This window comes from Panthera pardus, unplaced genomic scaffold, assembly GCF_024362965.1.
Source record: "Panthera pardus isolate Hobbes unplaced genomic scaffold, ASM2436296v1 HiC_scaffold_25, whole genome shotgun sequence".
Taxonomy (NCBI): Eukaryota; Metazoa; Chordata; class Mammalia; order Carnivora; family Felidae; genus Panthera; species Panthera pardus.
Window position 1 is genome coordinate 11,233,869 of NW_026526821.1, and position 11,968 is coordinate 11,245,836.

The following is an 11,968-nucleotide window of genomic DNA, read 5'->3' on the forward strand; positions in this document are numbered from 1 at the left end:
AATGTAAAAAGCAAAGGTACAAATATGATAGAATAAAGAAAGAATAATTATTTTCCAATCTCAGAATGTGAAAGCCCCCATGTCCTATTATAACACAAAATTCAGGAGCCACAAAAAATGTTTCAACTCTAGGGGCACCTGGGCGGCTCCATTGGTTAAGCGTCTGACTCTTGATTCGGGCTCAGGTCATGATCTCACGGTTCGTGGCATTGAGCCTTGCATCGGGCTCTGTGCTGACGGCATGGAGCCTGCCTGGGATTCTCTCTCTCTCCCTCTCTCTCTCTGCCCTTTCCCCGCTTGTACTCTCTCTCTCTCTCTCTCTCCCAAAATAAATAAATAAACATTAAAAAAAAGTTTCAACTATAGAAAGATTAGAAGTTTCTGTATGGCAAAACTACTGGAAGCATATTCTAAAATAATGTAAGGGTCATAGAAATATTCTGTACCTCAGTCGCGGTGGTGGGTGGTGATTCTATGGATGTATATCTGTTGCAATTCATTGAACTGTATGTTCAAAGTACACGTTACTGAAACACATCATACCTCAGTGAAGTTGGTTGTTGGGGAAAGTAATGCGACCAGCTGGGAAAAATTGCTTGCCAGCCCATATCGTGGTCAAAGGGTACTCCCCATCATCTACAAAGGGTTTCTGGAAACTGGTAAGAAAAACACCAAATGGACAAAGTATATGAAACGATAGTTGGAAGAAAAGTTCATTCAAGAAGCTCAGAATCACATGAAAAGAGGTTCGGTTTCACTCATAATAAGATCCGTCCTTCAACCAACAGATGGGTGAAAATTCACAAGATTAGCAAGGTTGTGGGAAAGCAGGCACTGATACCCATTGTTAATTGGAGTATAACTGGACACACCCCCAGGGAGGACAAGCCAGCAGTATCTATGAAGATTACAAGTGTGTGTGCTTATTCCCTCCATATTTCCGTTTGGGGGAATTTATATCGATATATTTCAATATATGCAAAAATGACCTGTGAGTACAGTTATTGCTACTTAGCTGCAATGGTAAAACATATTGATACAAACTAAAGGTCCATCGCTAGGAGATTGTTTAATATATGAGACTGGTTTTATGTTAGGGAGCTATAGACGTGAATGGGGATTAAATGCAAGGTGGCACCCCAGATTAGATCCTGGAACAGAAAACAAGGCAGTGGTGAAAAAGTAGTGAAATCCAAATAAAGTCTAAAGTTTAGTCAAGAGTAATGTTCTGTTATGGACTGAATGTTTATGTCCCCGCCTCCCCTTACACACACACCAATTCATATGTTGAAGAGGAAACCCCCAGCAGGCGGGGCCCTGATCCCATAAGAGTAGTGTCTTTAGTGTCCCGAGAAGAGACGCCCGAGAGCTCTCTCTCTCCACCTCTCTTTCTTGCACAGAGGAGAGGCCAGGGGAGGGCGCAATGAGAAAAAAGTGGCCATCTACAAGCCAGGAGGAGAGGTCTCACTCGAAACTGTGCCAGCACACCTTGATCTTGGACTTCCAGCCCCCAGAACTATGAGAAAAGAACTTTTCGTTGGTCAAGTCCCCCAGTCGGTGGTATTTGCTAAGGTCGCCCGAGCAGACCAAGACCCGTACCATTGGTAATTTCTTAGTTGTGACAAACAGCACCACGTTCTGTAAGATGTTAACATCAGAGGGAGGTGAGTGAGGCTGTTCTCTCTGTGCAACTTTCCTGTAAATCTAGAATAATTATAAAATGGTAAGTTTATATTTAGAAAAGAATGAAAAAAAAAAAGAATGGGGAAGGATTTTATCTAGTGGTATGGAAAAATTACCAAGATATATTAAATGGGGAAAGCAAATGGTACAACAGGGCTGCTGTTTTTATATAATAAGGGAAAATACGGGCACTTAGCTGGCTCAGTCAGTACTGCACGTGACTCTTGATCTCAGGTTCGAGCTGCATGATGGGTGTGGAGACCTTAATAAAAATAAAGAAAGAAAATGGGGCACCTGGGGGGGCTCAGTCAGTTGAACAACCGACTTCGGCTCAGATGATGATCTCACAGTTTGTGAGTTCGAAGCCCGCATCAGGGTCTGTGCTGACAGCTCAGGGCCCGGAGCCTGCTTCAGATTCTGTGTCTCCCTCTCTCTCTGCCCCTCCCCCACTCATGCTCTGTCTCTCTCTCTCTCTCTCTGCCAAAAATAAATAAACATTAAAAAAAAAAAGTTAAAAAAAAAGTACTGTAACACTTGGGATACAATCTGGGTAAGTATTTATGTAATTTTGAGATTGAAGCTATTAGAGGAAAGAATGAAGGGATTTTTTTTTTTAATTTTTTTTTTTTAACGTTTATTTATTTTTGAGATAGAGAGAGACAGAGCATGAACGGGGAAGGGTCAGAGAGAGAGGGAGACACAGAATCTGAAGCAGGCTCCAGGCTCTGAGCTGTCAGCACAGAGCCCGACGCGGGGCTCGAACTCACGGACCGCGAGATCATGACCTGAGCCGAAGTCGGACGCTTAACCGACTGAGCCACCCAGGCGCCCCGAAGGGATTTTACTATAGAGATAAGTAATTTATCTCTATAAATCAGAGATAATTTCAGAGATAAGAGATTCTTGTACAATAAGAGATGCCTATACATCAAATACAAAAACCAAAGATAGACACGGTAAGAAGCAAATGACTAATTAGGAAAAAATGAGCCCAAAGGCTTCCTTAATATTTAAAACAACGTGTATATATCAAGAAAAGGCCACAGCGCCTGGCTGGCTCAGTCGGTAGAGCATGCGACTCCTGATCTTGGGATCATAAGTTCAAGCCCCTCACTGGGTATGGAGCCCACTTTAAAAAAACAAAAGGCCAAAAACAAAAGACCTCGATTTGTTCGATGTTGTACAAAGGACCCAAATAGAGAAGATAATAAAATAAATACAAATAAACAATGAAAAAAAAAAACCCTTGTACTAATAATAAAAAATCTGCAAAGTAAAATTATGAGCTTCTTTCTCCCCCCTATTAAATAAGGAAGAGCTTAAAAACAAATCTAGTGGTTGGGGAGGGAAAAAGATTCACACAGAACCTTGGTAAGGATGTCAAGGAGAGCAGCCTTTCTGGAAGAAAAGTGGATACTTTCTTGAGCCAGATCTCCTTTTCCAAAAAAAACATGTATGCTTTGACGTGAGGATTCTTCTTCTGGGAATTTATCCTAAGGAAATAATGGAACAAAGAACAAAAAGGTGTATTTACAAAGCTGTTCACCCCAGCACTGTTTAGAATCGAGAAAAAATTAAAACAGCTCACAATAGGGACTTGGTCTTACAAAATGACGGCTCATCTATACTATGAAATACGATGAAACCATTATAAATGATGCAGAGCGATATTGACAGAGCAAAGACATTCCCAATATATTGTCCTCCGAAGAAAGCCAACTACAGAATAATTTATATGTTGCTGTGGATCCTGTTTTGGTCAAAATACATGCCAGGTAATATATCTTGATGTGCATATGTACTGAAAAACTTAAGGGTGGTTATCTCTGCAAAGTGATTTTGGGGAAAGGTGACTTTTTTCTTTTATATATACGCTTTTTTTCCCTAAGATTTCTCCTGAAATCATATATCACTCCAGTGGACACACGGCTTCCTTAAACAGTCTACATAAGCAATAGTTATATGTACAAATATATTTTTCTCCTTCCTGGGTACATCTCTGAAATTCTGAGTAAACTCCACACCCCCCACCCCCACCCCAGGCCCAGAAATGACCACACGGAAAAACCTTGCCTGCCTATGGGTTTTACTTTCGTTTCCTGTTGATGAAAACGACATCTAGGAATGAGTACTTCAACAAGAAAAATTAAAAACAATGAGTCTTAGGAAGAAAGGAGTAAAAATAAGCAGAATGTCAATTTGCCAAGGAGACAGTGGTTTGATGTTCTGAGAAGCCCTAATTGAGAGGCAAGCACTGGGCTGGAAATGAGCACCCACTCAGGGATAAATTATGCATGGCCGCTGTTAAATATTTCATCCATCCTTAACCATTATTTGCCTTCGCATGGCTAAAAGAGGAAAGACATCATAAGCATTATCAGTCCGGCCATCCATCTGTCCTAGAACGGCCACCAACATTCAAACACAAACTCTTCTAAAGAGGAAAAGCTCTAAACCATGATTAAAATAAGAGACGACTTGGCAGGCTGAACTTGAACTTCACGGCTTGATTAAGGGATGTCAAGGTGACTTCACCTTCTGCATTGTTTCTGTCATCCCTCAAACCCATGGATGTTTCGCTCTCTCCTTACATGCCGTTTGAAAAACAAACAATTATGAGTTCTCGGAGGTGCCCCGGCAAAGGGGTTTTGTGTCCCCTTGGTGTCCACGCAGGGAGCGGGAAAGGACAACAAAGATATCTGAAGAGTTGTCAGCAGCTGATGTAGCCCATTCAGCCCTCCCCAGCCGTTCTGCCTCCTCTCCTGGCTCTCTCCCTGACTGTCCCCTCCCTCTCCCCTGGCCCGGTCTGTTTGGCTGTTGGAGGCACATGCCAGCCCCACTGGGCACGGGTCCTGTGAACACCGGCCAAGACACCCTGGGGGTGCAGGCAGGACGGCCAGGCCAGCTCACTAGAAAAACCCTCTTGTGTCGCAACTAAATTGCCGAGGTTTTACTGTTGCCTTCCACGGGGGACTGAAAGATTACGACGATGGCCATTTTGGGGAGAGGTTTGTTTGGAATCCCTTCTCAAGTATCGTGTGGCACTGTGTGTGTGTGGAATGCATATACCCCATTTTAAATCATTTTATCATTATTATTTTTTTTGCATATACCCCATTTTAAATCAAAAGTTGTGTGTAGGTGTGTTTTTAAGTCAAGAAGCCTTTTGCACGTTTTTCTGCTGTACCGGATAGGAATTCAAAGAAATGAAATCTACATTTCTGGGCACACATTCTATAATCCCCGTGAGGTGCTGCTTCTCAGAGTGGCTGATTGGAGATCCTGACTCCAGGGGACTATCCGTTTAGCACGTGGCCCGCCTGAGAAGCAACACGGTTCGGCACCGCTGTTCTCATTCGGCCGTCCTCGCTGGCATTACCGGAAGACCCACATTCTGAAGCCGTCTCCAAGCTCCCTTTCCCCACGCTCGGCAGGCATTTACCAAGTTAATGATTTAGTTTCTGAGTCACTAAGCATACAGAGTTTTGCCTGAGTCACCGCGGGTACATACCTGAGGCAGCAGGTGAAGGCCTCGGGAATGTTGGAGAAAACCTGATAAGCAACTCACTAGCTCCCATAGATGGAAGGCTCGTGCGCCTGGCAGGACACGAGGCCTGGGAACGGAACCCCCATGTTCTATAAGAACAGTGCCGTGTGTCATGTTTCGCTGGAGTGTCACCTGCTCCAGGTCTTAGTCAGAAACGACGGGCGCGTGCTATTTCCTCCTCCTTTGCGCATTGCCGGAGCCCAAACGGGCAAGGAAGGAATGCTGCCCAGATCCCATCTGTGGGTTGCTCTGTGAGTCAGGCTCTAGCCTTTTCTAGTTCTTTCTCAGCAGATAACCCAGCGCAAAAATGCAGCCTGAAGTTTGCAGAGGCTGCTTCTCGGCACCCCTGTAACGATCTGTGTGGGGAGTCATGCATTCAGTCCCAACTGCAGTTCTGATCAATCGGATTGTCCTACTTTAGGAAGCAGGACCCTCTGCGGAGGGGGCTGGAGACTGAAGCTTACTCTGCCGAGTGAGTTAACAGCACAGTTTACACAAGAGGAGATGCAGGCTTTTCATCATTTTCGTGACTTTCAGAAGACCCTTGAGCCATGCTCATTAAAACAGTGCTGCTAAGAATGAAGGAGACAGAGAATAACCAGGATCTCAGGGGCGCCTGGGTGGCTCAGTCGGTTAAGCGTCCAACTTCGGCTCAGGTCATGATCTGGAAGTCTGCAAGTTCGAGCCCTGCACCGGGCTCTGTGCTGACAGCACAAAGCCTGCTTTGGATCCTCAGTCCCGCTCTCTCTGCCCCTCCCCCGCTCACGTGCGCGTGCTCTCTCTCTCAAAAATAAATAAATCCTTAATAAAATAATAAAAAATTTTTTAAAAATTAAAGAAAAGAGAGAGAATGAGCTGGATTTCAGAGCTCCCCAGACTTTAGCGGGCCAGAAGCACCTGGGGAGAGCGTGTGAAAATGCACGACGCCCTCCAGCGGAGGTTCTAGTCAGTAGAACCGACGTGGGCCCGAGCACCTGCCTTTCCTTCCAACATGCACCCAGGTGATACGATGCTGCTGTCCTGGGACCACGCTCTGGAGTCGCACTGAACGAGGAGACTGCCTCCGGCCACTCACTCAATCCGTTTGGGCCCCAGCCATCTCCCTGAGACACGGACGGAGCAGCCAACCTTGGCTGAGTGCTTCCTAGTCCTCAGGTACCGTCCAAACCCTTTCGCACATTACCTCGCCCTCGCCTCACAGTGACCTTCGAGGGAATAGATTCACAGGAGCGGAAACAGGGCCCCTGGTAGGGTTGGTCTCTGAGCGTTCTGAGACGGGGAGGCGAACTGCCAGCCTGTCTCAGAAGTTGTTTTCAAACAATCAGGCTGTTTCACTGAAATTCTGGATTTCTGACACCTTCTGAAAAGTTCAAAGGGCTGGCAACACCGGGGCCACACATACCCACGTGACAACCGTGGACAGTTTTCTGTGTGTGAGCGCGTGTCTACGTGTAAACGGGGACTCCGGTTTACCAGCTCACTTGCCCTGCCCACCCCTCCCTGCCCCTGGACATTTCAATTTATCCACTGCTCTAAGACCACGATTCTCTCGTTTCTGTATTTCAAAAATAATAAAACTTGAACTTTTCTGCCATCTGCAATCAAAGTTTCTATTGGATTTACGTATTCTTTTTTCTAATGTTTGTTTTTGAGAGAGTGGGGGAGGGGCAGAGAGAGAGAGAAGGGGACAGAAGATCCAAAAAGTGGGCCCCAAGCTGTCAGCACAGAGCCTGACGCGGGGCTTGAACTCACGAACCACGAGATCATGACCTGAGCCGAAGTTGGACGCTTAACTGACTGACCCACCCAGGCGCCCCAGATTTATGTATTCTTTATATATCAGATTTCTATCAGATTCAAAGCAAATCAAAGCAAACAATAATACCTGAAAACACAAGTCCAGATGCTGTCATCATCAGATTTCAACTTGTCCTTCAAATTCCCAACACGGCCATTAGACCCCCAAATCGAATCTCCACCTTCCCCATTTCCTTTGATAGAGAGAGGACTGCTCTCTGTCCTCATTTACCTTTGCAAAGTACTTCATGCTTTCACTCTCTCCCTTGCAAAACCTGAAGTATACCCAAATACTTTACAAACAGAACTTCAAGTGGTAACCACTGTGCTCACTTCCTGTGGTCTCTCCTCTTTCCTGTGGCGGCAGTGCCCAGATTCTCCGCTTCCTTGTGGAACCACCCCTCGCCAACCCCGTCCAGATTTGGGCCCATGACGCAGCCAGAGCCCGTGCAGATTGGCTCGGAGGCTGTGGCTCTGATCAGTGGGGAGGAGGGGCTCCCTTCCGGGTGAGCTGTGTGACACATTGGAGTGGCCGGAGGTCGTTTTCGCCACCACAAGTGGGCAATTGCCAGGAAAAGAGCAGAGGAAAGCAAGAAATGGAGAGAGACTCTTGCCTGTGCTGTAAAATACAGTACCCGCTAGCTCCACGTGGCTACACTTAAATTACATGAACTTAATTAAAAATAGAACTACCCTATGACCCAGCAATTGCACTACTAGGTATTTATCCACGGGATACAGGTGTGCTGTTTCAAAGGGGCACATGCACCCCAGTGTTTATAGCAGCACTTTCAACAATACCCAAAATATGGGAAGAGCCCGAATGTCCACTGATGGATGAATGGGTAAAGAAGATGTGGTATATCTATACAATGGAGTATTACTTGGCAGTCAAAAAGAATGAAATCTGGCCATTTGCAACCATGTGGATGGAACTGGAGGGAATTATGCTAAACGGAATTAGTCAGAGAAAGACAAATATATGACTTCACTCATATGAGGACTTTAAGATACAAAACAGATGAACATAAGGGAAGGGAAGCAAAAAGAATATAAAAACAAGAAAGGGGACAAAACATAAGAGACTCATAGATATGGAGAACCAACAGAGGGTTCCTGGAGGAGGTGTGGGGGGGATGGGCTAAATGGGTCAGGGGCACTAAGGAATCTACTCCTGAAATCATTGTTGCATTATATGCTAATTTGGATGTAAATTTAAAAAATAAAATTAAAATTAAAAAATAAATTACATGAACTTAAAAATTCAGCATGTCGGCTGCATTCGGCACACGTCAAATGTGCAGTAGTCACGTGTGGGCTAGCGAGGACTGTTTGGAACGAGCAAATATAGGACGTTCCCATCACTGGAGGAAGTTTTATCAGGCAGCACGGCTAGATCATATCTGTGCCGGAGTTCTAGCCTTGATTTTTCGGCTATGTAGCCAATAAGTCTTGGTATTTCAGCAATTGGAGTTGCGTCGATTCATAATTCACAGAATCCAAAGGCAGAAGCCTCCAATTAGCATTCTCCAGACGCGTGTGATTTGGGTTCCACTGGGGGTGCTTTCCTTCCGTTCGGGTCAGTGCCAGAAAACAGAATCCCTGGGTCCAGAAATGTAGTCGGGCACAGGACACTTAGGGATATTCAGGCCATTTCATGTTTCTATAGTTTTTGTTTTTTTTTTTTTTCAATTAGAAAACAATCCAAGATGTACAGCAAACAGATGTTGAAAGCAGAGGTCTTTCCTAAGTACCCGTTCATGTTTATCAGCATAAGAATTATTAGAAGGAGGGCAACACAAGAATGTGAGCGGCTTCTCCCATTAGAAAGTGTTTTGGGGCGCCTGGCTGGCTGGGTCAGCGGAGCTTGCTTACTCTTGATCTTGGGGTTGTAAGACTGAGCCCTATATGTAGGGTGCAGAGATTACTAAAAAAACCAAAAAAATTGTTTTTACGTCTGCAGTGTTGAAATCAACGGACGTGTGCCTCCTGACGCGGTACAGTGAAGCCAGAATATCATATACGCGGTATTCTCGCCCAAAACACATACCGTGGATCTAATGATGAGGAAACAGACAAGCCCAAATTGAGGGACAATCTGCAAAAACAGTTTGTCTTTACTTTTCAAAAAAGTCAACATTACGAAAGACCAAGAAAAGCTGAGGAACTGTTTTGGATGAAAGGAGAGAGAAGAGATGTGACATCTAAGCAGGATGCAGGATTCTGGACTGGATCCTGATCGAGGGGAATTTTCTGTAAAGGTTGTTTGGAGGACGATTGGTGAGATTCTAGAATGCCTCGTGTATTAGATATTGTTGTATCACTGTTACACGTTTTGAATTTGATAAATGAACTTTGGTTGTATAAAGGAATGTGTAAGAGAATATCCATGTTTTGGAGAGGTATGTGTTTGTCTTTAAGGAGTTAAGGGGCTGTGATCTCTGCAACCAAATCTCGGATGGTTCAGGAGAAACTACAGAGAGATAAAGCAAATGTGGGTGTACTCTGGGTGAAGGGTATAAGCCATATTTTCATGCAGCTCTTGCCCACGCCTGAAATCATTTCAAAATATAAAAGTGAGCAATACAATGCTGCTGCCAACTCCCTTAAGAAGAATACTAGTATTTTCTATGGCAAATCTCTTTAAGTGGAAAGCAAAGTGCTTCACAAGTGTTTTTCAAACTAGCGCATTCTGAAATTGTTTGGGGAGGTCCCAACAAACATTTTAAAGAATGGAATAGGAAATCAGAGCATTTTTCACGTAATGAAGTTTTACTTTGTGACACTTGCAATTATATATTTGTTCGACCACAAAAATCAATGCATTTCTTACTGTTACAGGTTTAAAAAAATGTTTGAAAGCCATCCTACTGTAGTATCTCTAATAGGGTGACTCACGTTACAATTTACCTGGGACACCTCCGGTTCACCCCGATCGCCCTGTCCATAGAGTTGATAGCACACTCAGTCACTCACGTGTCCCTATCTGGATTATAAATTATAGTCACTTAGGTTTTTTTTTTAATGTTTATTTGTTTTTGAGAGAGAGAGAGAGACCACGAGCAGGGGAGGGGCAGCAAGGGGGACACAGGATCTAAAGTGGGCTCTCTGCTGTCACGAACCATGAGATCATGACCTGAGCTGAAGTTGGCTGCTTAACGGACTGAGCCACCCAGGTGCCCTTCGAGTCACTTATTTTAAATGCTTGAATTCCTTTTTTATAACAAAGTATAGGATAGATAAGTATGCTTAGTGGCCAGAAAGGAACTTCAGCTTTTTTTTAAAATACGGAGAATGAATTTACCTATTATTCGTAAAATGAAAAAAAAATTTTTGAAGTTACCTTTGCTAACACTGTATTAAGTAACTCTGTTATCCACTCCTTGGGATTATAAGGAACTAATTATAATAAAGTAGAAAATAATTATTTCCTATTACATGAAGAACACTCACTGGTGTTGTAATGAATACCATTTCCAAAAGAGAGCTTCCTAAAATGAGAAAGCTAAATACAGATTGTCAATAAAATATGAACTCCACTGAATTTTAATAGTAATTTATAAAATACACAAATTTTATAAAATAACATTTAGGAAGAACATTATCTTTTAAAATGTTATCTAAATCTTAACGGTTTTTAGGGAACTAAAAGCTATATACTTATTAGGACTTTGAAGTTACTGAATCTAACCAATTAGTTTTCTATTTACCTTCTAGTAGACAGTCAGACATGCAGCCAATTACAGCTCTTCGGTAGCACATACGTCATCTCACCAGAACAGGAGGCACCAGTTACCCACAGGTAACAGCCACCATCACTAAATGATACACTGTCACAAATACAAAGTCAAGACTTTCAATGTCTTCTAAGTAACGCACTCTGTTTGGGAGCTCAGCTGCCAAATCACGACATACACACTCTCAAAGCTTCATCACCCACAATTAAACTTCATCAATCCAAAAGATGGGAAAACCAAATAACCAGTTGTCGCCAACCATTAGCTCCAGCACCTGAACACACGCAATCAGAACAGAGGGGCTAATTTTTCCTTGCAAACTTCTATGTTTTTCCTTCAAACTCAATTCTTGACCCAGAACTAGAAACTTGGAAGGGATTTAAGAACAAACAGCACTGGGGTCATATTTTGGGGGGTTATAGGGGTATTTTAGTTCCACACCATTGTTTCATGGACACTGACACCCAGAGATAAACATCACACATTGAATGAAATCGATCTGTACCGATCTGTACCAATCAATGACGTGAAGAGATCTATGTATATGATTATTGAGTTTTTACTCAGAGGATTTTCAATGTTTTTAAGTCGAGGGAAGGAATCAGAAGGATCATACTCCCCACTGGTTGGCAGAGTTAGCACACATGATCAGCTAAGCTAATGACAGTGATGAATTTGGGATCAGAAAGGGCTCAGGAGGAGGGTCTGATTTATCTCAGGGTTCTTCCATGGTCCAGTTTAAACTGGAATGAATCCAATCTGTACAGGCAGTGCCATATAGGGTGGTAATAAAAAGCGTAACTAAGTGAATTTGAATCTCAGAAGATAAACTGTCCCATTACAAACTACTTTTGTCTTGTTTCAAATAATCTCTAACAATCCAAATGATGACTCTGAATGAGTATCACACACAATGCTTCACACAATCCGAATAGCTACATTTTAAATGCTATCTTCCTATAATCATATGCTCAGACATGGTTGCAGTCAATGTGTATACAATTTGGTGTTTATCTTTTAAACATTAGAAGTTAAGGAAGCCAGAATACTGTTATTAAGCTTAGCATTTTTCTTCCTATTCATTTTATATAGTGAGTGCTTGGTAAATATGTGTTGGGGGACTATTCATATATTTGCAAACAAGAAAGTATCCTTTATACAAGTCTATCTTTATTTGTAAAAAATAATATACAACTAAAGCTAA

The 11,968-nt window shown here is 43.1% G+C and overlaps 1 long non-coding RNA gene across 1 annotated transcript; it reads right to left on the reverse strand.

Annotated features, from left to right (window-relative positions):
- Positions 1-411: 411 nt before the first annotated feature.
- On the reverse strand, positions 412-3,363 carry LOC109272648 (uncharacterized). Its single transcript, XR_002082546.2, has 3 exons — positions 3,051-3,363; positions 1,600-1,704; positions 412-1,151 (listed from the first exon to the last, which is right to left on the reverse strand). It is a non-coding gene; the product is annotated as an uncharacterized LOC109272648 (long non-coding RNA).
- Between the last annotated feature and the right edge of the window lie 8,605 nt (positions 3,364-11,968).